Source organism: Lepus europaeus, chromosome 6, assembly GCF_033115175.1.
Source record: "Lepus europaeus isolate LE1 chromosome 6, mLepTim1.pri, whole genome shotgun sequence".
Taxonomy (NCBI): Eukaryota; Metazoa; Chordata; class Mammalia; order Lagomorpha; family Leporidae; genus Lepus; species Lepus europaeus.
Window position 1 is genome coordinate 74091862 of NC_084832.1, and position 25999 is coordinate 74117860.

Consider the following 25999-nt stretch of genomic DNA (forward strand, 5'->3'; position numbering starts at 1 on the left):
TACTGATGCTTTCCTTTGTTTGGTATAAGTATGCTAATAGCTTCATTTGAAATTTTTCAATGTATCTTTTATAATTAGTAAGCCATTGTATTCTATTTCATTCCACATGTCTTAGGGACTAGTGAGAAAATTTAAGTGATTTACAATTTATTTGTCATGCAAATTGTTTCATTGCATTGAAATAAGAAATTACAGGTGTAATAAAAGGAAAAAATAAGTTAGCCATAATTCAGTATCCATACACAATAATCATTACCATTTAAGATATATTTCCACACAGTTTTAAATGAGGATGCCTAATAGCAAATTTTATAGAATAGGTATTACTTGTATTTCCGAATCAATGTACTTATTCAACATCATTTTTAAGAGTTGCTTAATACTCATTCAAAGATGAAAGTTTAATTACCAATACCCTATCTGTACATTTGTTCCTAACTTTCTAGCACAAATACAAATTCTCATACCCACGTCTTTCTGTTCATCTTATTATTTCCTTGCTTGAGTTTCGTAGTATTGGCACTAATCAGTAAAAGTTCCTGAATATCTTTGTAGCTTGTGGTATATAACAGTAAATCATATTTCATGTGAAAAATGCCACATACTTAGGATTGCCAGAGAAATACAGGATGTCAGTTAAATTCAAATAAACTGTGAATGAATTTTTAATGTAAGTAGGCTCCAAATGTTGTATATTTGTTGCTTATCTGAAATTCAAATTTAATTGTGCTTTATCTATTTTTATTTATTAAATATGGCAACATTATACCCGCTGCATCCTTGTTACAATGTAATAGTTTTTTCAGTCCTTGCCAGTTTCAAAGTGAGAAATATAGAATATTTAGTATACTTCCTTTTCTTTGATTTATTTAGGTCCCTTTCTGAATTATATTGCTCTGTGTGTGTGTGTGTGTATTTGTGGCTTGACATATTAAAGGCAAACATTTTCTCTAACTTATTGGCTCTGTAAATTTTTAACAAACATATTTAAAACTTTTTATGAAGTAAGAATTGTCAGTCATTTTTCCTTTAATATTTCTGGTTGCTCTACTTTTTACTTCCAGGTTCTATATATCCATCTGCAGTGTCTTGTGATTTTTTTTTTTTATTTTGCTTCTCTGTACATGTATTACTTTAGTCTACCTACAATTTACTGTTGATGTATACTTAGTTTGCTCTTTTAAAGTTTTTTTTAAAGAGAGTATTCCTAAGGCCTTCTATATCCACAGCATCACAACAAATACTCTCTTTAGTATTTATAATTATTTATATGCACTATTGGAATTGTTTAAACTTTATTTCTTCACCAAGTATCACTTATCAACATGATAGTTTTATTTCCCCAAAACACTATTGAAAGAGAAAGCAAGAATGAAATAATACAGACATTACAAGTAAAAGACGTTATTAGTAAAAAAAAAAAAAAAAAAAAGCTAGGACATCATAGTTACAAATTAATCTAAAGCAAAGGCAGATGTCATTAAATAAATCCAACTAATGACATTTAAAGTACATTTAAGTAGTAACAATCAGTGTTTTTCTACAACTAGCATCCCTTCTTTCTAAAACTTTTTTTGATTCCCTTTGCCATCTTCTAAGATGCTTATGAATGTGGCTTTAGTTTGTTCTAAAAAAGAATTGGAAGAAGTTGTTTCCCTGGGAAACCAAGTGTTTTTTATTATTCAGTTAAATATTTAGCTTAGGATAACTAAAGAAGAAAATGCCAGCATACTTTGAGATATTCTTTTTTTTTTTTAAGATTTTATTTATTTATTTGAGAGCTAGAGTTACAGACAGTGAGAGAGAGAAAAAAAGAGAGAGGTCTTTCATCCACTAGTTCACTACGCAATTGATCACAATGGCTGGAGCTGCACTGATCTGAAGCCAGGAGCCAAGTGCTTCTTCCTAGTCTCCCATGTGGATGCAGGGGCCCAAGCACTCGGGCTTTCCCAGGCCATAGCAGACAGCTGGATTGGAAAGGAGCAGCCAGGACTAGAACCAGCACCCATATGGGATGCCGGCGCCACAGGCGGAGGATTAACCTCCTGGTTAACATCCTGGTGCCACGGTGCCAGTCCCATACTGTGAGATACTCTTCAGACCCTTCCTAATGCTTTGTTAGATTCAGAAGAACATAATGCCAATGCATAAATGACGATAGCAGAACACTGCTTTTTTTTCCCCTATGTCTCAATTTCTTTCCTTTGACTTACTTTGCTTCAGCTTCCTACACTTCTCACAAAGTTACATTAGCAAAGTATCTTTGTACACTTGCTCTTATTTTATCTCCTATTCTCAGGACCCTGCTTTATGTAGTTTTAAAAATTATCATGAAAAATTATATTTTTAGATAGCATCCTATATTTTCACACTTGTAGAAAAATACAATCATGTGAATCCACACATACACAGTTTTGTACAATTGGAATTGTAGTTGGGGAGATATTATTGTACTTAAAACAATAATAACATAACATAAATTAACATAAATATGCCAAAAGAAATTGAATTTCATTTGGTATGGAAGCACATTTAAGAGTGGATGACACAATAGCCACATCCACTTAAAACACCAAGGTACTAAAGAGCTATATGCAGTTAGTTCAATACTGTTAATGACTAATGCTGATCCATACACAGCTTGAAAGAATGATAAAAACAGTATATCATTCCAGCTGAAAAAATCTTCTGGGAAATGGCTTATTTTTGTGGTAATATTTAAAAGCCATATAAAAATACTCTATTTGTACTTTTTTCTAAAACGTTATCATTGTTCTGTTCAAATTTGTATAATAGACTTACATATTTTTAAATATTTTATTATGCATTAAAAATTTTTTCAGTATTACATGTATGGAGCTTAAAATGTCTATCTCCCTTCAAAAAAATGAATGATCTCTGTGGCTGGTGTTGCGGTATAATGAGTAAAGCCACTGCCTGCAATGGTGGCATACCGTATGGACACCTGTCCATGTCCTGGCTACTTCACTTTTTTTTTGACCGGCAGAGTGGACAGTGAGAGAGAGAGAGACAGAGAGAAAGGTCTTCTTTTTCCATTGGTTCACCCTCCAATGACCGCTGTGGCCAGCACACCATGCTGATCCGAAGCCAGCAGCCAGGTGCTTCTTCTGGTCTCCCATGCAGGTGCAGGGCCCAAGGACTGGGCCATCCTCCACTGCACTCCCGGGCCACAGCAGAGAGCTGGACTGGAAGAGGAGCACCCGGGACAGAATCCAGCACCCCAACCGGCACTAGAACTCGGTGTGCCAGTGCCACAGGCAGAGGATTAGCCCATTGAGCCGCGGCGCCAGCCGCTACTTCACTTTTGATCCAGTTCCCTAATGGCCTGGGAAAAGCAGGAGGTGGCCCAAGTGCTTGGTCTCCTGCACCCCACAAGGGAGACATGGAAGAAATTCCTGACCCTTGGCTTTGGCCTGGCCCAGTGCTGGCTGTTGTGGCCATCAACAGATGGAAAATCAATGTCTCTCTCTCTCTCCTTCTCTCTTTCCCTTTCTCTCCTTCCCTCCCACTCTCTCTCTTTAACTCTGACTTTCAAATAAATAAATCTTTAAAATAATAATAATAAAACAAGAACAATCCTCATCAGTGTGCCAAATTTGAAAAAGTGAATTATATCAATACTGGAACACAGGAAATGAAGCAATCTTCTATTGACCATGAGTAAGAAATGTTATAATTCTGGCAACACAATAATAAACTTGGTTCACCATAAGGAAGTGTTACATTAAATTAGTATAGTAAAATAATTAACTTATTTTGAAAGAATTACATAGAAGTAATGATAGTTTGAAGGAGATTTTAAAATGTAACAACCTGAGGCGGGACCCCACCTGGGACGTCTACACCCCATTTTGGAGTATTTGGATTTGAGTCACAGCTCTGCTCCTGATTCTAACTTTCTGTTAATGCACAGCCTGGGAAGCAACAAGTGATGCCTCAACTACCTGGGTCCCTGAAACCCATGAGAGAGCTAGATTGAGTTCCTAGCTTTGGCTTTGGCCTGGACTAGCCCAGGTTGTTGTGGGCATTTGGGAAATGAAATCAGTAGATGGAGATCTCTGTCTGTCTGTCTCACTACCTTTCAGATAAATACTTTTTTTAAGCCAAAAGATTAGAAAGTCTGTCGATTGTTAGCTCAAATACTAATATAAAGCAGGGTGAAAGCTAAAAAGATACCACTGGCAGTGATCGATGAGATGATATATTTACCAACGTACAAAGAATTGAAAAATTGGTCAAATACTGAGTCCAAATATAAACAGGTATTATTTGGCTAAAATTAAAAATATTAGCAAGCCCACTGGCTGTAGTAAACATAATACTGATTTTTAAAAAGTTATATAGGGACTAGGTATTGTGGCATAGCAGGTTAAGCTACCATTTGTGACCTAGCCTTTCAAAGCACCTGTTGGAGTCCAAGCTGCTCCACTTCTCATACAGCTCCCTGTTAATGTACCAGGGAAGGAAGCAGATAATGGCCCAAACACTTGGGCCCCTCCCACTCACATAGGAGACCTGCAAGGACTTCCATGCTCCTGGCTTTGGCCTGGCCCAGCCTCGGCTATTGTGGTCATTTGGTGAGTAAATTAGTGAGCAGAAGATCAATCTCTCACCTCCTCTTTTTCTCTCTCCCAGTCAAATCAATAAACTTTTAAAAAATGTATCAATCTTTGTTAGGACACCTGTAACAGCTATGCCAACCTATTTCTTATTTCTACTTAGAGAAATGCTTCTTTTCACAGACATTCATTAAATATTCATTTACATGCCTATTCTTAGAAAATAAGATCAAAAAACCTTAAAATAGGACTCCAAAGTAATTAATAATAGAAATTAGTGTAGAAAACAAATCTGACACTGGAGTCCTACTCTAATTATTATGTCAAACTCCTCAATCCTTGGTGGAAAGTAAACTACAGGGGCAGGTGTATGTTGTAATGGTTCAGATGCTAAAGTGCCTGAGTTCCAGTCCCAGCTCCACTCCTGATTCCAGTCTTCTACTAATGTGCACCTTGGGAGGCAGAAGGTGATGTCTCAAGTCGTTAGGTCCTCACTGTCCACATGGGAGATCTGGATTGAGTTCTCAGTAGCTGGTTTTGGCCTGGCCCAGCCCTTGCTGTTGTAGCCATTTGGGGAGTGAACCAGCAGTTGGGAGATATAAATTTGTCTCTGCCTTTCAAATACATAACAATTTTTATAAAACAAATTAAACTACAATATAATTTTATATGATTACTGGTAATTAGGCAGGATAAATGACTAACATACATAGATAAGAATTACGATAAGTAAAATGTTATAGATTACTCATTAATTTTGGTCAAAAAATTATTTAATAATGTTTCCAAAAATACAATAAGTAGAATTATTAATGGAGAGTTTAGCTTTACAATACACTTTCCTTCTTCACTGGTAAATTTATTACAAGGTGAGTCTAAAATGAAATACAAAATATGCAATTTCCTTTCCTTAGTTTAAATAACTAATGAGTTATTAGTATTCAAATACACGGTGCTGTCTCTTACAGAAATACCATAATTTTAGAAAAATTATCAACTTTTTTTTAATGAAAGTTCATTTATGTTAGAGGGAAAAGAATAAAGACTTAAGTCTATGGGGACGGTGCTGTGGAGTAGCAGGTAAAGCTGCCACCTGCAGCACCAGCATCCCATATGGGTGTCAATTTGATCCTGGATGCTCCACTTTGAATCCAGCTCTCTGCTATGGCCTGTGAAAACAGTGGAAGTTGGCCCAAGTGCTCGAGCCCCTGTACTCGCGTGGGAGACCCAGAAGATCCTGGCTCTTGTCTTCAGATTGGTGCAGCTCCAGCCGTTGCTGCCATTTGGGGAGTGAACCAGCAGATAGAAGACCTATCTCTCTTTCTCTCTCTGTCTCTTTCTCTCTCTCTCTCTGCCTCTACCTCCATTTTGAGTTGATTTTTCATGAGAGAGGAATCTAGTTTCATTCTTCTGAGGAGTATAGCCAATTTTGCCAGAGCCTTTAATTAAGAACACTACCCTCTTTCAAATGCATGTTCTTACACCCTTTGGGAAAGATCAACTGGCTATAGCTATGTAGGCTTAGTTGCAGCACTCTATTTTGTTCCAATAGTCTACTAGTTTGCTTTTATGCAAATACCAGGTTTTAATTTCTGTAACTTTAAAATGTTACAAAAAACATTTTAAAGTCAGGTAGTGCAATTCTTCTTGTTTTGTACTTTTGCTCATGCAAATGGTTTACCTGTTCAAGTTCTCTTGTAGTTTTACACAAATTCTACTAATATTTTTTCCTAGTTCTGTGAAAAATTTCAGATATTTTCATAGAGATTGCATTGAATCTGTAAATCACTTTGGGTAGTATTCATGCTTTAACAATACAAATTCTTCTAATCCATGAAAATGATTATTTCCATTCCTTTGTCTTTTTTTTTTCATTAAGTTCTTAGAAACTTTATTGTAGAAATCTCACCTCATTGGTTAAATCTATTCCTAGGTTGGTGTTATCCTACCTATTAGAAATAGTATTACTTTCTTGATTTCTTTTCCAGATAATTTGCTATTAGCATAGAACAATGAGACTTTTTTAAAAAAAATTTATTTGAAAGGCAGAGTGAGAGAGGATGAGAGACCTTCTATCTTCTATCTGCTGTTTCACATCCTAAATGATTCCAACAGCCAGGGCTGGGACAGGCTAAAGCCAGGAGCCTGGACTTTCTTCTGGGTTTTCCACGTGGGTACAGGGGCCCAAGCAGTGGGGCCATCCTCTACTGCTCTCCAAGGATCAATAGGAGCTGGATTGGTAGTATAGCAGCTGGGTCTATAACCAACACCCAAACGGGGTACCAGCACTGTAAGCAGAGGCCCAACCTGCAATGCCACAACAGTGGCCCCAACACTTATATTTTCATGTTGACTTCGTGTCTGCCAATTGTGATGAATTTGTACACTAGTTCTGATTAATTTGATTGAGTCTTTGAGGTTTTCTATATAATTAGACCATACTATCTGCTAACATAATTTCATTTCTTCACATAATTTCACTGCTTTCCTATTTAGACAGATGCCCTTTCATTCTCTTGCCTAATTGTTCTGCCCAGGACTTTCAGTAATATATATTTAAAAAACGATGAGAGTGGGCATCCTTGTTGTTCTTCCAGATCGTACTGGGAAAAGGCCTGCAGCTTTTCCCTCACTCAGGATGACACTGACTGTTGACTTTATTTATGGTCTATATTGTGTAGAGGTATATCCCTTCTAAGTTGTTCAGAATTTTTATCAAGAAGCAATGTTGGATTTTATCAAATGCATTTTCTGCTTCTATTGGATTATTTTCTGATTTTTAACAATATGATGAACAGAAATTACTTACCAATTGAAGTATTTAGTTTATCTAGTACCACAGCACCCTCTACCACATGATCATACACAGAATACATTGCTATGAACTACCTGGCTTTATTTTGTCAATTTTCATGTATCCAGGCTCTTTCTCATTCTGATATATCACTTTCCAGTCATAGGATAAAAATTTCTACTAATTTGTCCAGTTTTAGCATCCAAATATAGTTTTTCTTACCTGCAAAGAACACTGTTGACAAAGCAATCCTATACTCTACAAACTGTTCCACTGTGGTTCTAGCATCAACAGCATCAGTAGCATCTGAGAACTTAGAGCTCTAATTTTCTAGCTCCACCTCCAGGCCTTCTTTCCCAGTTACAAATTCTGACACTGAGGCCTAGCAATCTGTATTTTAATAAACCTTTTGGGGAATTATGATCCATGCTTGAGAATCATCCTAGAGGAGAAATGCTTGATTGTCATTCAATTTCACTGACTCACTAGATGATACTCAAAACGCCATCCCAATTAAACACTACAAACAATCATTATCAGGTCTGCAAGCTTCCTGGAAAATCTAGGTTTCCAAGTATAAATTTGACACTAAGGGGGATATCTATGTCGGTTTTGCTGACTTTGGTGGGATTATTTCCTTTCACAAGTTATGTAAAATAAATACGCCAAACAAATCTAGACTCTGTCTGAGGCTACTTAACCCAAATTTCCTTGGCCCTTTTTAAGGCAAATTATCCCCCAAGTCCTCTGTCTAAACGTCTCTAACGTGGACACTGCACGTTCCATCACCGCCACTTTAACAACACAGGTGAAAGGAACCCAAAGCTTTCTGCAGCAGAACCAATCTAATCACAAAGACTGAGCCATCCTCCCTGTAGTAGAAACAACGAACTCCAGCTCCCAGACAGGAATTGCTGCAGGAACGAGTCAGAGTGGCCTAGGACCGAGCCACCGGGAAGCAAACAGTAAAACAGAACCATTAGGGCCGTGGGCTTAAAGCTAAACGAGCACAACCTCCCCCGCTTTGGGCGTGCCTCTCGCTCCTAACACGAGAAGCTTTCGCTTCGGAGTCCGACAAAGTCCAGCGCGGGAACTCGGCGGGGCGGAGACTCAAGCCCCTCCCGCCTCGAAGGCGGAGAAAAGAAAGCCGGGGCCGCGGTTTCTCTGGAAGGTTCCGAGAGAAGGGCGCGCGCCCCTTCTGCGAGCCGTGGGAGACTCGGCACCAGGTGGCGCTGCCGCACCGAGAGCCAGAGCCGGCGCCGCTGGGAAGACGGGAAGAGGCGTCACCGGATCCTCGCCTTCGCGCCCGTTGCCGGAAATGCGCGCCGGCGCCAGGCTCTCGTTCCGGATATTAAGCTTTCTGCAGCGTTCCCGCGAGAGGGCGGGGCTCCAGCCGGAACCGAACGGCGACCGCCGGGCCTCTGGGCGGAAGCCCCGGGCGGCGCCTGCGGGCTTTGACTTCCGGTGCGCGCGCTCATCCAGCACGCTGGCTTCCGGTGCGCGCGCCTGGGCTTGGCGGGAGCGCGAGGGGGGGTGGGGCCTGGCCGTGCGCTTGCGCAATTTGGAGGCGTAGACGCCGTCGGCTTGTGCGTCTTTCACCATCTTTGCACGTTTGTGAGTCCGGCGAGACGGAAATGGTGGCGCAATAGGGTGTTGTTTTTCCCCCTCCCGCCCACCGGGTTTGGGTTTCTGGCTGTGAGTCAGGTTTCTGGAAATCTTTGTGGAAAGTTCATGCTTTATGAGGTAAAACTGGAGCTGTATTTTCCCCTTAGTTTTAAGCGCTGCAAATGCAGACTGGGTGCGGTCCCAGCGTTGGGCTGGATGCAGCCTTTCCCTCCATAAATTTTCCTGAAGCGACTTCATCTTCCTGGTCCGTGTCTGTAAGCATTCTGTGTCGAGAAGGTTGGGGTGGTACCGACAACAAATGGACCACTCGTGTGAAACTCGAAGCATTTTTATCTACGTAAACGTTTTCTGGCTTTTTTTTTTTTAAAGCAGCAATTCTCTTAATGAGTTGTATTTTGTGAGAATGAACAATTGCACCTTCTGCAGGAATGGTATCTGTGTAAAGGTGTTCCTATGGAAAATTCTGTCCCTTTTTAACATTTACAAAATACAGGCAAACCAATTTTAATAGATGGACCATAGTAGCTTGTCAGAGTACATTAGCATTGTTTTGTTTTTAGATGTAGCGTGGTAATTACTAAGTATATTAGAAAAATAAAATCCAAATCTATGTCCTCTGATACAATTTTAGCCTGATTCTGAAGTATAACCTGCACAAGGTACTGAGTTCCCCCAGATTTCTTCAGCCTTGGTAAACACTTTATCCTTGAACTTCAGAACTCGAACTTCAGAACTCTTTGCCTTCTGTGGCCTATGTAAAAGCAATACTTGTGAAGACCAGAGTGAAAGGAATAAAGACTTCTAAGTAAGTTAACGCCCAAATAACAGTGTGCCAGGGAATACAAGAGCGTTAAATTGTCCTGAATAGATAAAGTAAGAGCATTTTACTGGTTTGTGCTAAAATTAATAGTAGGTTTGTAAAGAAAACTGCTGTGGTTTGAGGAATGCCATGGCATATATTTATATAAAACCAAGAGGGAAACCTGGGCAATATTACAGTATAAAGACTGTTCAGAAATAAGGCGAGATGCGGGCAAGATAACCAGAAAAAAGGGAGGCAGAGTACCATGATGGAAGATAATTAGACAACAAGTCAAAGAGGTGCGAGAGAAAGCTGTAATAGATCTAGAAAGATGCACATGTGGAGGCTTGGCCAAAATAGTTTTGAAACTCCAACATGTGTGGAATGGGAAGTAAATTTATTTCATTAGATATTGCCTGTATCCCATTGAGTTGCTTATTTTGCTTTTTCTGTACATTACCATCCTTCCTGTACATGTAAGCAATTGTTCCATTTGCCTCAATCATATTAGTAACACAAACTTAGCTCTCCATTGCTTAAATATTATATATAGTATATAAATAGAAAATAGGAACAGTGGCTTTTAAGTCACTGTCACTTTGTCTTAAGAAGATGAAAGATAAAAATAAACATCTAAAATTTAAAAAAATTGAGCAAAAGCCAAGAATTCTCTAATGTTCTCACACCCTAATGTCTCTGCATCTAAATGCCGAACATCTTCTCTAAAGATTAAAGAGATGGCAGACCGTCTAACAAACGCCAACACTAGTGTTGTAGACTGGTTTTAGCCATTCATTTAGTATATGGTGTTATCTCATTTTTATGAAGTATCTGTTCAAAACTTTAGCCACTTCTATTTTTTTAATTTATTTGTTTTATTTGAAAGGTAGAGAGAATCTCTCTTCCTCTAGTTCATTCTCCAAATGCCCACAACCTGGCTGGTCCAGTTGGAAGACAAGAGCAGAAGGCTCAATCCAGGTTTCTCACATGGATGGCATCCTTGGAGTACTTGAGCCATCACTTGTTGCTTTCCAGGTACACATTAGCAAGAAGCTGCAATTGAGATTAGGACCCAAACTTAGACGCTCGAATATGAGATGCAGGTGATCCAAATGGCACCTTAATTACTTTGCCAAAGCCCACCCTTGCTCATTATTAAACTGAATTGCTTGCTTATTAGTGAGTTACAGAGGTTTGCTGTTATGCAAACACTTGTCAGAGATCTATCTTGTGAATATTTTTATCTCAGTTTGTGGCTCTTGTCATTTTCTTAATAGAGTCTTTTGAAGAGATGTATTTTGTAAGATGTGTTTTTCTAGGAATTTTTATATGTAATCCAAATATTCACATCTTTAGCATAAAGTTATTATAAAATTCTCCTAATATTCAAGCTATATTTCATTTATCCAATATCCATTTAATGTACTACAATAACATTTTGGTATTCGTAGTCTCAAACTGGGAATTCATTTATTTTAGCAGCATTTGTTGAAAAGTTTATCCTTTACTCTATTGAATTACCTTGACACCTTTATGAAAAATCATCTGAGTTTTCTGAATTACTATTCTCCTCAATGCCATTGATGAATAAATGCCTAATCTTAAGCCAGTGCCAAGCTGTGTTGATTACAAAACCAGTGTAAGTATTGAATCAGATAGGGAAAGACATTGCACCTTTTTTCTCAAAATTATTTTGATCATTCTGTGACCTTTGCATTTTAATATAAATGTTAGAATTGGTTTCTTAAAAGCTTACTAGGGTTTTTACTGAGATTCTGTTGAAAATGTTTATCAAGCTGAGGAGAACTGGTAAGTTTAAAAATATTGAGCTTTCCAGTCTATGAACATGGTATATATCTCAATTTATTTCTCTCTGCAAATTTTCAGCATACAGATGCTACACATACTTGTTAAATTTATTCCTAAATGTTTTGTGTTTATTATAGATGTAATTTGAATATCAAATTTCAGTTTATTGAGTCAGTGTGATTTTTCAGTTCTAGGATTTTCATTTGATTCTTATTTATAGCTTTATACTTCTCTCCTGAATTTCCATTCAGGAGATGTGTATGCCTGATAACTCCAATATTTGAATCATCTATGGATCTTGTTTCTGTCATCTTTTATTATTTGTGTTCTTTGAAATCCATGAAATTCTTAACAGAATTATTTATGAAAACTAATTTAGGCTTGCTCTCTCTGTGGTTTTCTTTCTTTCTTTTTTTTAACTTTTATAAAGGATTTACTTTTCCTTCTTTTAGGAGGCTAGCCTAAGAATACAGTACCTCAATCTAATAGGGGATTGAGATCATTTCAAACAAATTTTCATTTCTCTTTGGTCTGGTCAATTTCAGGTCTATTACTCCTATAGTGGGGAATCAGTTAGATTTGTATTACTGTAACAACATACCTGAAACAGCTAACTTATAAAGAGGAAAGCCTTATTTAGTTTAGTTTTAGAGACTCATGCATGGCAACAGTTCTGGTGAAGACTGCATGGTGGATGGTGGAGGCTGAAGTGGGTGTCAGAGCTGGCAATCACATCTTTAAGCAGAACAGTGAGAGTGGGTGGGACAGAGAGAGAGAGAGAGAGAAAGATCTTTCATCCTCCATCCATTGGTTCACTTCCCAAATGGCCACAATGGCTGGGTCTGAAGCCAGGAGCTTGGAACTCCAACTGGGTCTCCCACTTGGCTGCAGGGGCGCAAGCACTCGAGCCATCTTCCACTGCTTTCTCAGGTGCATTACCATGGAATTAGATAGAAAGTGGAGCAGATGAGACTCCAAACTGACACTCCTATTGGATGCCAGTGTCTCAGGAAGTGGCTTAACCCTCTGCACCACAATTCTGGCCCCAATAAAATTATTTGCATGGAAAGGTATTTTTAACTTAAGGGGGGAATGATTAGCAATAACTTCTTTGCAGAATCTACAATATATCCAGATTTATGCCTATCACAAAGGCTTTTTTATTATTTTTATTCAGTAAATAGTGATTGGATCCCTATTAAATTCTAAATACTGCACTAACATACTAGAATGCAAAAATAGTGAAACAGTAAGCTGCCTCAGCTATGTAAATAATCTGTCCTTTTTATTAAAAGCCATGGTCTGAACTGTTCTGAAACTATTTTATCATCCATAGTGTTCAAGTGTCAGATTTTATGGTATTTGTTATCTTGCTGCTACTTAATAAATCCTTAAATACTTTTTGTAGCCTAAAATATTATTTACTATAGTAGAATGAAATAAAATTTGAGAGTTTATTTAACCTAGAATAGAATTTAATAGAAAGCAACTCTAATATGAATGACACCAAGAAAATTTTGTTCCTGCACACCAGTAGAACAGTGCAGCAAGGCAGTTCCTTGGAAGACTATGACAAGATGAAATCTGAGCTTTCCTCCAGTGTATTAATAACTAGTCTGAGTTGTACAGAGATTGGAGGAAAGGATGTCATAAGACATCCCAGGAAAGTTCTGTGTAGTGTGCTGAGGGAAGCAATTTCTTCTTTCTTTAAACAGGAGAACCAGGACAACTGAACGTTCATTACAAGAGCTCTCTGCCAGTCTTTCTGTTTATAGGATTTGTTCTAGTCCTTGGAGAATTGTAGACTCCTTAAATGGAAGACATTTGGCTTCATTTTTTTGTCATGTCTACTCTCATACACACCCCTAATCTCTACTTAATTCTTGTCTTACCAATGGAGTATAGTATGTTAAGTAGTAAATATGAATTCTCAGATCCAGTAGGAGACTTGTCCTGTGATAAGAAAATTTATTTCAAAATCAAATATTCTATTTCCTGAGGTTATTTTTTTATTTTATAATTTGTCTTAATCTTCCTAATCCATAGAATAAGCAAATCCGGCTTAGAGTGGATAAATTTCTTACTTATTGACCATAAAATGATCCAAATTACATTTGCATTGTTCAAATTTCCTAATTTCCTCACTTTAAAAATATATACGATATAATGGCATGTGACATTAATGGCAATACAATTTAATCATCATGTTGACCATTGGCTTAACGGTCATATATATTAATTTTATTTACCCCCCCCCACATACACAAATAAAGTATAAAATGTAAAGTCACTTTTCCATAACACTGCTCTATTAATGTCTCAAAACCTACCAGATGCTCTTCTTCTAGGTCATGATGATGGCTAGCTGGGTGTTAAATTCAGCTACTATGGCCGGCGCCGTGGCTCAACAGGCTAATCCTCCGCCTTGCGGCACCGGCACAAGGGGTTCTAGTCCCGGTCGGGGCACCGGATTCTGTCCCGGTTGCCCCTCTTCCAGGCCAGCTCTCTGCTGTGGCCAGGGAGTGGAGTGGAGGATGGCCCAAGTGATTGGGCCCTGCACCCCATGGGAGACCAGGAGAAGCACCTGGCTCCTGCCATCGGATCAGCGCGGCGCGCCGGCTGCAGCGCGCTGGCTGCGGCGGCCATTGGAGAGTGAACCAACGGCAAAAGGAAGACCTTTCTCTCTGTCTCTCTCTCTCTCACTGTCCACTCTGCCTGTCAAAAAAAAAAAAAAAAAATTAAGCTACTATAAGGAGTTCTGTAAGGAGATACTTAGTTCCCTTACATTCCAATAATTTAAGTATAGATTTTCTGGCAGTCATCTTGCTTTTTATAAAGTGCTTAGGTGGAATTAGTACAACAAATGTGCCTTTTATTTTCTTGAATGGGGTTATTGTAGAGAAATAAGAAGAAGCCATAAATAAGGGAGCAAAGTTCCCTTTATCCCCAAAACACAAATAGTCATTGAGGACTGGAGCACATTAACTTCAGCTTCTGTGGTAAAGAACATAAGTTTTTTATGTTCAAAATAAAGTTGAACTTGGTGAAAAACAACCAACATATCCTAAGAACTTTCTCCCCCTTTGAAGCAGGCCTTTAATTCTTATAACTGAATTTTTTCAAAATCAAAATCATAAATTGACATTTTTCTCTTTCAATTATCTACTGCTTTAAATTTTATTTTTAAATTACTAAAAAATAGTATCCTTAATTGATTGTCTTTAATTCTCTATGGAAAACTTAAACTGCAAGGTGTCCTTTAATTACATGTATTAATTTGAAATTGTTATAGTTCAAAAATAATATACAATTTCTAAACTTTTAAAGCATCAATATTTCATTTAAATGAAAACTTAGATCTCAAATTTCTACGTAGTGCTTTTTACAAACTTTGTTTTTGGCTGGTAAGATCTGGATTTATATAATAAAGAAGCCCATTTTGCTTCTACTTGTATTTTGTGCACAACTTGAAAAAATCATTAATTACAAAAAAGTCTGCTCTCATCAAGAAAATGTTGCATTTTAATTTTGCTCACTTTCCATCTTTGACGTTAATGTTTTGTTTGTAATGAATAATTTGGAAGATGGATAACCACATCTGGAATAATGTTAAAACAGGACCAGTCACTACCCTCATGGACTTTAGGCACTTAGTAATCAGAATAAAAAGAAGATAAGAACAAAGATCATTGAAATATTTCAGAACTATTTTTAACAGTGTTTCAACAGTGTATTCCACATTTAAAAGAAGTACACAAGAAAATAAAAGGTTCTTTTCCTCCAATATAACATTGTACATGATTACAAAATGTAAGCATAAAAATGCATGGAAATAAAGGAAGCATGCAGTTTCAAATATCTTTCAAACAAGAATTACAAGACTAAATTAAATATTTGATAAGCAAGAAAACTTTATAAAAACGTTGAATTCCAAAGTCAACCTGCTTAATTACATTTAAAACCAGGCAGAGGCATACGTTTCTTACTGTCTTACTTTTCACCATTTTCTTTGTTTTGCACAGAACATACTTCACTCCTTAGAGGAAACTTTACACACATCAAAGCATCATCCAGTTAAGTCATGTCTCCCACTGAGCTCCAGTACCCTTCCAAAGAAGATTTTTTTTTTTTTTTTTTTTTTTTTGGACAGGCAGAGTGGACAGTGAGAGACAGACAGACAGAAAGGTCTTCCTTTTGCCGTTGGTTCACCCTCCAATGGCCGCCACGGTAGGTGCGCTGCGGCCGGTGCACCGCGCTGATCCGATGGCAGGAGCCAGGTGCTTCTCCTGGTCTCCCATGGGGTGCAGGGCCCAAGGACTTGGGCCATCCTCCACTGCACTCCCTGGCCACAGCAGAGAGCTGGCCTGGAAGATGGGCAACCGGGACAGGATCGGTGCCCCGACCGGGACTAGAACCCGTTGTGCCAGCGCCGTAAGGCGGAGGATTAGCCTAGTGAGCCATGGCGCCGGCCCATAATGCATTTTTTTAAAAAGGCCTAGTGCTTTATTAGATGTCTCTAGGATGCACACTAGACATATGTTCTATTGATAATGAGCAATATGATACTGATATTAGAGAAAGTGCAACATACACTCAGTTAACAAAACATAGGCTTTCATTGCCTTCCCAATTTCTATTGTGATATTTTAACTCCACTTATCTCTATTTATTGATCAGACATCAATAGTTTTTGGAAAATTCTATAGCAAAATTTCTGACCACTATTCCAGTGAATATAAAGTAAGTATATTAGGTCCTTGCTTTCTAGGATCCTTGAGAATAATTACTCCTGTAATAGGAAATTCCTGATGATAAAGTAAACAGTGGTATTTCTTAAACATGATAGCAAAGAAAGTCATGATAGCAAACACCATTTGCTAAGTGCTTATTATGTAGCTGGAGCTTTGTATATGCCTTCTGTATTAGTCCTCACAGTTAGGACTCCTGGGGAAGGCCCCAGGAGTTGGAAGGTTTGACTGACATCCAACATCAGGAAACTATACAAAATTTTTGGCTTAGGATCACATGATCCAACCGTGTACCTCCTAGCTTATTAAAAGTTATATTGGAGGGGCTGGCACTGTGGCATAGAGGGCTAAGCCTCTGCCTCCAGTGCCGGCATCCCATATGGGCACCTATTCAAGTCCCAGCTGTTCCACTTCCGATCCAGTTCTCTGCTGTGGACTGGAAAAGCAGTAGAAGATGGCCCAAGTGTCTGGGCTCCTGCACCCACATGGGAGACCCAGAAGGAGACCCTGGCTTCTGGTTTTGGATCACCCAGCTCCTGCCATTGTGGCCATTTGGGGAGTGAACCAGCAGATGGAAGATCCTTCTCTCTGTCTTGTCCTTTCTCTTTCTGTAACTTTACCTCTCAAATAAATAAATAAATAAATAAATAAAAATCGTTTTTAAAAAGTTATATTGGCATACATTTGCCAGAGATAATCATTTTACTGTATAGAAATAACTTGAGAGGGTGAACAAAGAGAGATTTTTACTGTCGTTTCTTCATGTCCCTTTAGTCGATGATTTCCCACTTTTTGAATGATTTCTCAGGTAGGTCCCACAGTTTTTTAATTCTCAAATAACAGAAGAGTCTGTGGCTACTTTGGGGTACAAGAACAGTCTCATTTAAATATTAAAAAAATCTCCATATGAGTTCATACAATTCAGTAAAAAAGGGGGGGGCAAGAGGGAGAATAGAGACTGTTCATGCGAAAAATAAATGTTTTTGGTACAGTGGTGGTAATATTGGTATATTTTGAATCTGTTGCATATGTAATGAGAAGGAAAAACAAATAATTGGGTGTTCTAGTTCTGTCATGGCTTGCATCTTTGAGAACCAAAATTTTTAGTGTAGAAGAAAGTACATACATATATACTAGATGATAAATTTTATAAATGTTCTGTGGTCTTAAAATTTGAATTGCAAGATTGAAAGTATCCATATGAACTCATAATGTATCTTGCCTGACCCCACCCTCTGCTCACTTGTTCACTCTATCTCCATCTCTATCTTCATTGAAAACACCTAGAAACAATGACTAACCCAGTGGCAATGACTATTCTTATTGCCCAGATTGTGTTCTTAAATACAATACCTCATGAAAAGAAGCCAGGGCTTATTGGTAAAAATTCTAATTCTAGGTTTACAGAAGAAGTTCAAGATGAGCAGCTTGTCATGCTGCAGCTGGGTAGCTATCAAACACTACTAGGGTTTTAGGAGTCAAGTAGAAAAAGTCTCCACTGGTGATAGATAAGACAATTTGAGCTCTAGTCACAATATTGGAATGCATTAATTATATTTAAATCCATAATAATAATATTTTTAAAAATGAGAGCTGATCACCTTTGGAGGATGAAAAGCACTCAATGCATTAGCTTGAAAACTATGCTTTTTTTTTTTTTTTTTTTTTTTTACTATCTATGTAAACTGTAACAGTGGGTAACCAAATAGTAAGTAAAGGAGGACATCTCTGTGTGAATATATATGAACTCATAAATTAAAAAGAAAAGAATTAAAGTAACACTGTGTTGCAACACCTAATGAATGAATAGAGATATTTAGCATTAGTGGCTGCTAATATAAAAAACACAATCATACATTAGAGGTTTCTTGATGGAAGCACTCAACACTGCTAATAATCTTGCCACAGAGGTTGATTGAACCCAACTCTTAACTCTTATTTAGATACTGAAAAACAGAAGACAGATAAGTTGAAATCTATTAGGTATGCAACTTGCAAAATCCACACTGGAAAACGCTTGTGTTTTTCGACAGATAAACTGTGACAAAAATTATTTATAGATGAAAAGAGACTTAAAATTATATATCAAAATGTTATAAAGGGAGAAGACTACACTTTAGTGTCTAATGATGCATGTTTGAGTAATAAAACTATGAAAAGGGGGTAATTGGTATAGTGGTTAAGACACTGCTTGGGATGCCTGCATAACGTATCTGAGTGCCTCAGTTTGAGTCCAGCTCTGCTCTTGAATATGGCTTTCTATTAATGTGTACTCTGGAAGGCAGTGGTGATGGCTTAAGTTCTTGGGTCCCTGCCATCCACCTGGGAAATCTGGGTTGAGCTCTGGAATCCTGGCCTCAACCTGACTCAACCATAGTTATTGCAGGCATTTGGGGTGTGAGTCAGTGGATAGATCTTTATTTATCTCCCTTTCAAATAAATAAGAATTTGGGGCTGGCACCATGGCGCAGTAGGTTAATCCTCTGCCTGCGGTGCCGGCATCTCATGTGGGCACCAGTTCTAGTCCTGGCTGCTCCTATTCCAATCCAGCTCTCTGCTATGGCCTGGGAAAGCAGCGGAAGATGGCCCAAGTGCTTGGGCCCCTGCACCCGCATGGGAGACCAGGGAGAAACACCTGGCTCCTGGCTTCAGATCAGCACAGCTCCGGCTGTTGCAGCCATTAGGGGCGTGAACCAATGGACAGAAGACCTTTCTCCCTGTCTCTCCTTCTCACTGTCTGTAACTCTACCTCTTAAATAAATAAATAAAAACTTAGAAAAGAAATAACTAAGAATTTTTAAAAATATGCTTGGTTCCTATTACTGCAGCAAAATGCAAATTCGTTAATGTGTGGCTTCTTCCCTGAGGGCTCTCATCACCTTTCATACACCATTTGCTGCCATTGCTCTGTTGGCAGCATCAGATAGAGTGAGATAAAAACTCTCACTATTCTTTGGACAAGCTGTATTCTTTTTGTGCTTTCATGCCTCTAGGATTTACTTGTTCTGGAAATATTACTATTCTTCCTTCTAAACCCAGTTTAAAGGTTACCTTTTGTAGGAATTCTTTCTTTTCCCTTAGGCAGAATAATTTTCTCTCTTGTCTAATTTTTATCATTTAGTACATATATTGGCTTACATCCTTGTAATATTATCTCTCTACATGGCCCTTTCTCCCAAGATTAGGAATTTTCAAGAAAATACGTGTGATTTATTTTTGTTTTCCTGGCAACAAATGGGTGAATGAATGGGAAGAGAGGAATTGAGAGGATGGAAAGATACGCTTTGCCTAGGGAAGCCACTGGGTACAGGGGAAAGATGCGGATACCTGCATCAACTGTGCGCAAATGAAAACTAAATGTGTTAGACTACAGTGTCTTAAATAGAATGGGATATACTCATGATGATTCTGTTTTCTCAGTTTTATTTCATTTTTTTTTCTCTATCCCTCTTTAGTGCACCACAGTGAAATTTGGAAGAGAAATTTGGTTTTTCAGTCAGTGTTTTGTTTTATTTTCCCATACTTGAGCCATCAGAAAGGGTGTAGTCATCACACTCGGAGTAAATAACACAATTAAATCTCTGGCTTTCTGAAGTTCTGGAAATATCTTGAGTAAAATACAGACCAAAAAAAAAAAGAAAACAAGTAGTAATACATACAACTCTATGAGTAGGTCCTAATAATATCCCTATTTTAACCCAACGAAATGGCAGAGATCTTGAGAGGACAAGTAACTTGCCAAATTCACATAGACAGTAGGCAGCAAAATTACAATATGAGTTTAGGCAGCAGCCTGCTTTAACTACACTAAATACAAGCTCTAAATAAATGGTAATTATTATGAGAGAGAAAAAGAATTTTGTATCCAGCAATAAAAAATATGAAAAACTGGAGGAACTCAGTTTTTCTGACCTGGAATCAAGTGATGTCTGTCTTTGTGATTTAGCAGGATAAGTAGATCAGTCTCAATTATAGGAAGAACTGAACTGAGATTCAAAGATGAATACAATACAAATTATAGCTCTGCTCAGGCAAACTTTCACACGTACTTAAATTTCTTCCCATTTTTGATGTTCCCTAAGGGTTAATTATATAAACTTTTTTGATGTACAGAACAAATCTACACATGAAAAATAAATGGCAATGACAAATTTCAGTCTATGTTAAATTCTGACCTTCAGCTCACTTCATTTATATTTGGAGCGCAAAACAAATGCTATATGATTTTTGTCTATTAGGTCTTAATGGTCAGTTAACTGACTATTACTAGCATCCTAAATATTTAAAATATGGATATTTCTTTATAAAAGCCACACTTCCCTCTAGAAAATTAACTGTAATGTTCTTCAATTTTAAAACTTGTTAATTTGTAAAATTTTTCTTTGTAAACGAGGAAACATAAGTGTTCCACTATAATTTTACTTATATTACATATGAATATGAATTAAAAGTGTGACCACTTTAGAAATGTATTTTTTAATATAAGGGGAGTATCTGTATTCTCATTTTTCTTTCTTTTACTCTGAAAAAAGTAGAATGAGTAAAGCAATTTGCTGTTTATCTCCCCAGATTTGGCATTACTAATTCTTTAGTACTTTCACTTAAATGTAAATATTTTGTCTTGGGAATTTTTTTTCCTAAGATTTCTTTATATGTAACTTGGGAAAAGATTAGTAGAGAATTTCATTGTTGATTTTCTGTAATTTATAATTGATTTTCTGTCATGGCTTGGTTGTTTATGACAGAAAATACTCAATGATGTTTATTACATCAGTGAAGTTTAATATTAATAGGGATAATACAGCAAATTTGGAAAATGGCTATAATGATAGCATTAAAACTTTGTTTTGGTGAGAGAGCCAAATGAAGAAGCATTCTTTAAATAATATGTAAGCTATAGAAAGGAAACAATGGATAAGACCCAAAATATAAGGCTTGCAATATTTGTAAAATCAAATTATTTCCCACTCTCAAATAGGAGTGAAAATTCTTATTCAATTATTTACAGTACAAAGACATTAAATTAAGCTCTTACAACTATATTTTTGAAATAATCTAATTGTTAAAGAGGCTAAACTATAAGGAAAAAATTTTTTACCAAGGAACAAAACCTAGTAAAATAGTTTTCCAGCTGTGTCACTTTATTCCCAAAGAAGAAAACAGTTCTCTGTCTTTTGACTGCTGGGGCTGGATTCTCATTTGTATGGGTGCTGAAGAAATGCTTCAAACTGTTGCTATTATTTAGAGCTCACAGAACGTGATCCTGAGAACACCCAGAGGTACAGCAAGCATTCTCTTGATGATCTCTGTCTTTACAGATTCATTATTCTTTTACCCAATTACCTGTCATGTACTAACATAAGAATAGCTATCATTAATTCACACTTATTTATGTGCTAGACACTTTATAGAATGTTTTACATGGATAAAGTCCGTACAATCCAGGGAATACAAAGCATTTTCATTCCAGTTTTACAGTTGAGACAAGTGAGGTTCAGAGAGGTGAAGTAATTTGTGTATGGTCACACAGATAACCCAATATTCCAGACTTGGCTTTCTTTTTTATATATATACAAAAATCTTTTTTTAAAGATTTATTTATTTGAAAGGCAGTTACAGAGAGAGAGAGAGAGAGACATAGAGAAAGGTCTTCCATCCTCTGGTTCACTCCCCAGATGGCCTCAATCAGGTATGCTGATTTGAAGCCAGGAGCCAGGAGCTTCCTCCTGGTCTCTCACGTGGGTGCAGGAGTCCAAGGACTTGGGCCATCTTCTACTGCTTTCCCAGACCATACCAGAGAGCTGGGTTAGAGGTGGAGCAGCTTGAACTCGAACCAGTGCCCAAGTAGGATGCCGGCACTGCAGGCGGTGGCTTTATCTGCTATACCACCGCACTGGCTCCAGACTTGGCATTCTTAACCACTCTTTGTTCTCTTGGTATATAACTTTTTGTATGTTTTCTGCCACTATAACAGAATATCACAGGCTGGATAATTTATAGACAATAGAAATCTGTTTTGTTTACAATTCTGGAGGTTAGGAAATCTGGTGAGGGTCTTCTTGCTGTGTCATCCCATGGTGGAAGGCAGAAGGCACAAAAGCATATTCAACAAAAGAGCAAGTGGGGGCTGCTTTTGTAACAAGCCCATCCCCATAATAACAACATTAATATATACAGAGACGTCGTGAGCTAATCACTTCTTGAAGGTCCTGACTCTGAATAGTGTCACAATGGCAATTAAGTTTCAGTGTGAGCCTTGAGACTATGTCACATAGTGATAACAGTAAAAGTTTTAAAAGTTAGGCTTTTTCAACCAAACAACATGAATAAAATTAACATGAAGAGGGATATAATATCAAACATGACTTTAAAATTATAGGAGTCTGAGGAGCAGACATTTAGCCTAGCTGTTTGGATGCCTGCCACCCACATCAGAGTTCCTGTGTTCTATTTTTTTATTTGCCTCCTAATTACAGCTTCCTAAATCAGTGATCGTTCAAGCATGTCATTCCTGCCACTTCCGTGACAGATGTAGATTGAGTTCCTAGCTCCTGGCTTGGGCCTTGGCCCAGTCCCAGGTGTTATAGGCATTTGGGGAGTGAACCAGCAGATGGGAGTACTATGTCTCTCATCAAATTTAATACTTTTCCCTACAGGAGAATTGCTGCAAGCACAAGAGTCATAGAAATATATCATTTCTAAGCAGTATAATTAAAGATTCTGCTCACAAGTGGGTATTTGGGGCAGCAATTAAGATATTGCTCAGGACACATGTGTCCCATCTGAAGTGTCTGGGTTTGAATCCCAGTTCCACTTCCAATTCCACCTTCCTGATAATGTGCACCCTGGGAGACAAAAACTGATAATCCAAGAAGTTCTAGGCTCCTAGCTTTATTAGAGGCCTTTTGATGAGTAAGCCAATGGATGAAAGATTGTTGTGAGAGATAAGGTCAAAAGATTTATAATGTTTTGACTACAGTCACTAATATACTATACACCTGAAAATTGTTAAGAAACATTTTAAGTGTCACCACAAAACAATAAGTATATTAGGTAATACACATATTAATTTATTTGAGAGCATCATGTGCATCAAAGTATAAACAATGTTTAGCTATTAAAATTTTAAAATAATCAATATAACTACACAAAGCACCCATGACCTTGCTTCTTAAAAAGTTTTATACCAAAATAGTAATACAGCTTTCCTTGATAGTTTAAAATTACTTTTAGTGGGACTGGCAATGTGGCACAGTAGGTTAAGCTACTGCCTGCAATGTACCAAGGAGCTCTGGATACTCCATTTCAAATTCAGCTCCTTGCAGATGCATCTAGGAAAACAGTGGACTGCCACCCATTTGGGAGAATCAAACAGCATTCCATTTCCTGGCATTTGCCTGGTTCATTCTGGGCCATTGTGGCCATTTGGGCAGTGAATCAGCGTATGAAAGATTCTGTCTCTCCCTCTCTCTGTAAATCTGCCATCCAAATGAGTAATAAATTAAAAAATAAATTAAATTTAGTTTATAAACTTACATCAACAATAAGTTTTTGGGCTTTATTAGGGATGATCTCACTAAGAATAAATGTTTCTTGAAAAAATGAATATTTAAGAATATTCTTACTTTTTATACTAGTTTCCAAAGCACTGTGGCTTTAAAAGAAAATTTTTATCGATATGACACTAATTGATTTACTTGATGAACTATTCTTTGTATTTAGAAAAAACCCTTTTTTTCTATAGGAGTCTATAAACCAAGAAAGAAAACAAAAGTCATCAGAAGAAACGAATCTAAAAATAAAGCTGGAAGCATCCAGAATCTTGATGGTGTACCAAACCAAATGTCAACTGGAACACGACCAAAAACCGAAGTGAGTAACTTTATTGTAGAAAACCCAGATGGGGATCATGCCCCCCCACCCCCACATGGTGCTGTTCACTAAGGTAGAGACAATACCATATATTCACTCATTCTCTACTGTTCTTGTTTTGTTTTGTTTTAGGGCAAACATCTGGTCTAGTGGTTAATACACCCTCATCCCACATTGGACTGCCTGTGTTTGTGTTTCATCTCTGGTTCCCAAAACCAGATTCCTGATAATGCAGACTCTGGGAAAAAAGAAGGATGGTTCAGGAGTTAGGTTCCTGCCATCTATGTTTGAGGCCCAAATTGAGTTGCAGGCTTTTCATTCAGCATGGTCTGACTTCAGCCTGCCCCAATCCCAGCCATTGTAGGCATATGGAAGTGAACCAACAGATGGGAGCTCCCTCTGTACACATCTTTCTCACTCTGTATCTCTCACATTAAAAAACATAAATAAATAAAAGTTAACATTGAGGAGTGATTTTTTTTACTACAACATGAAATTTTTAATGAAAACATACAGTTGTTAATATTTATCAAATTGGAAAAATGTTTTTCTGTTAAAGTACGCTGGTAGACCATTGTGGGTAGCAACACAGCAGTGAATTGTATGTGTTTCATTAACTTCTCCATTGTTAGTGAAAATGTGTGCTGCAGTTGCAAATTTCCTTGAACTAATATTATAAAAGTCATCCTTTAGGCATAGTCTTTTTCCCCCATTCATGGGTACAGAAAAGAAACACAAGATTGGGGAATGCATCTGTAAGACATCAGCTACTAATATTAGTACACTTTGTTTAAGCAGTTGCCTTTGTTCTACTAAGCTAAATAAGACCCAGAGATTTTTGTTGTTGCTGCATTTTTAGTTATATTAAAACAAAAGGGGGAAATTGACCAACTTTTCTTATGGAGAGTTTGCAACTTTTAATCGCAATTACAACTTTTTTCTTCAAGATTTGAATCTTTCATTTTTTTCTCTTTTTGCTTTTCTTTAAATTAATCTGGGAGTAAATCTTCAATAAATCCTGGCCACTGTTGGATATTGATGGATGTTAAGTAGTAATTTGCAAGATATTTTACAGTTCTTGATTTTTTGAGGATGTTGTAGCTGTGTGATACAAAAAATAGATAAAAGTAACAATGTTGTAAGTATGAAGGAGAAACATTATGTATCCTCCAGACAGGAAATAGGAGAAGCTTTCTAAATTACCTGAAAAGGTATTAAGAAATGACTTAACAGGTAATGGGTATGATTAAGGGAAACCAATCCGTCTAAGACGGTTGGTTGCCCAGCAAGATCATTCACAAAGAAATGTAGCCATAACCAAACTGCAGCCTGACTGAGAAGGTAAGGGAATGAAAACCAGTCTCTTTCACCTTCCTACCTCTTCAACACTTCATTGAGAAATTATCAGGGAAGAGCACTCAATTCCTGCATTGTTTGACAACTGTACCCTGCAGAGCCTAGTGGAGAAGAGCAGAGTAGTTTCAGATGGTCTAATAGAAAACACCCAGCCCACTTTAAACTAAAAAGTTTAATTAGCAATTATTTTTTAATATGTGTCATATTCTTGGCATGTTGTTAAACCTTCATACACATTGCCTATTTTTTTAAGATTTATTTATTTATTTATTTATTGAAAGAGTTACAGAAGAGGGAGAGAGGGAGAGAGAGGGAGAGGAAGAAAGAGATCTTCCATTTGCTTGTTCACTCCCCAAAAAGCTGCAAGGTCCAGGGCTAGGTCAGGCCGAAGCCTGGGCCAGTAGCTTCTTCT

At 37.5% G+C, this 25999-nt stretch overlaps 1 long non-coding RNA gene across 1 annotated transcript; it reads left to right on the top strand.

Moving 5' to 3' along the window:
- The first annotated feature begins 9049 nt into the window (after window positions 1-9049).
- LOC133762370 (uncharacterized) lies at window positions 9050-24478 on the top strand. The gene is made up of 3 exons (XR_009866271.1): window positions 9050-9117; window positions 24104-24231; window positions 24364-24478. It is a non-coding gene; the product is annotated as an uncharacterized LOC133762370 (long non-coding RNA).
- Window positions 24479-25999: the final 1521 nt, after the last annotated feature.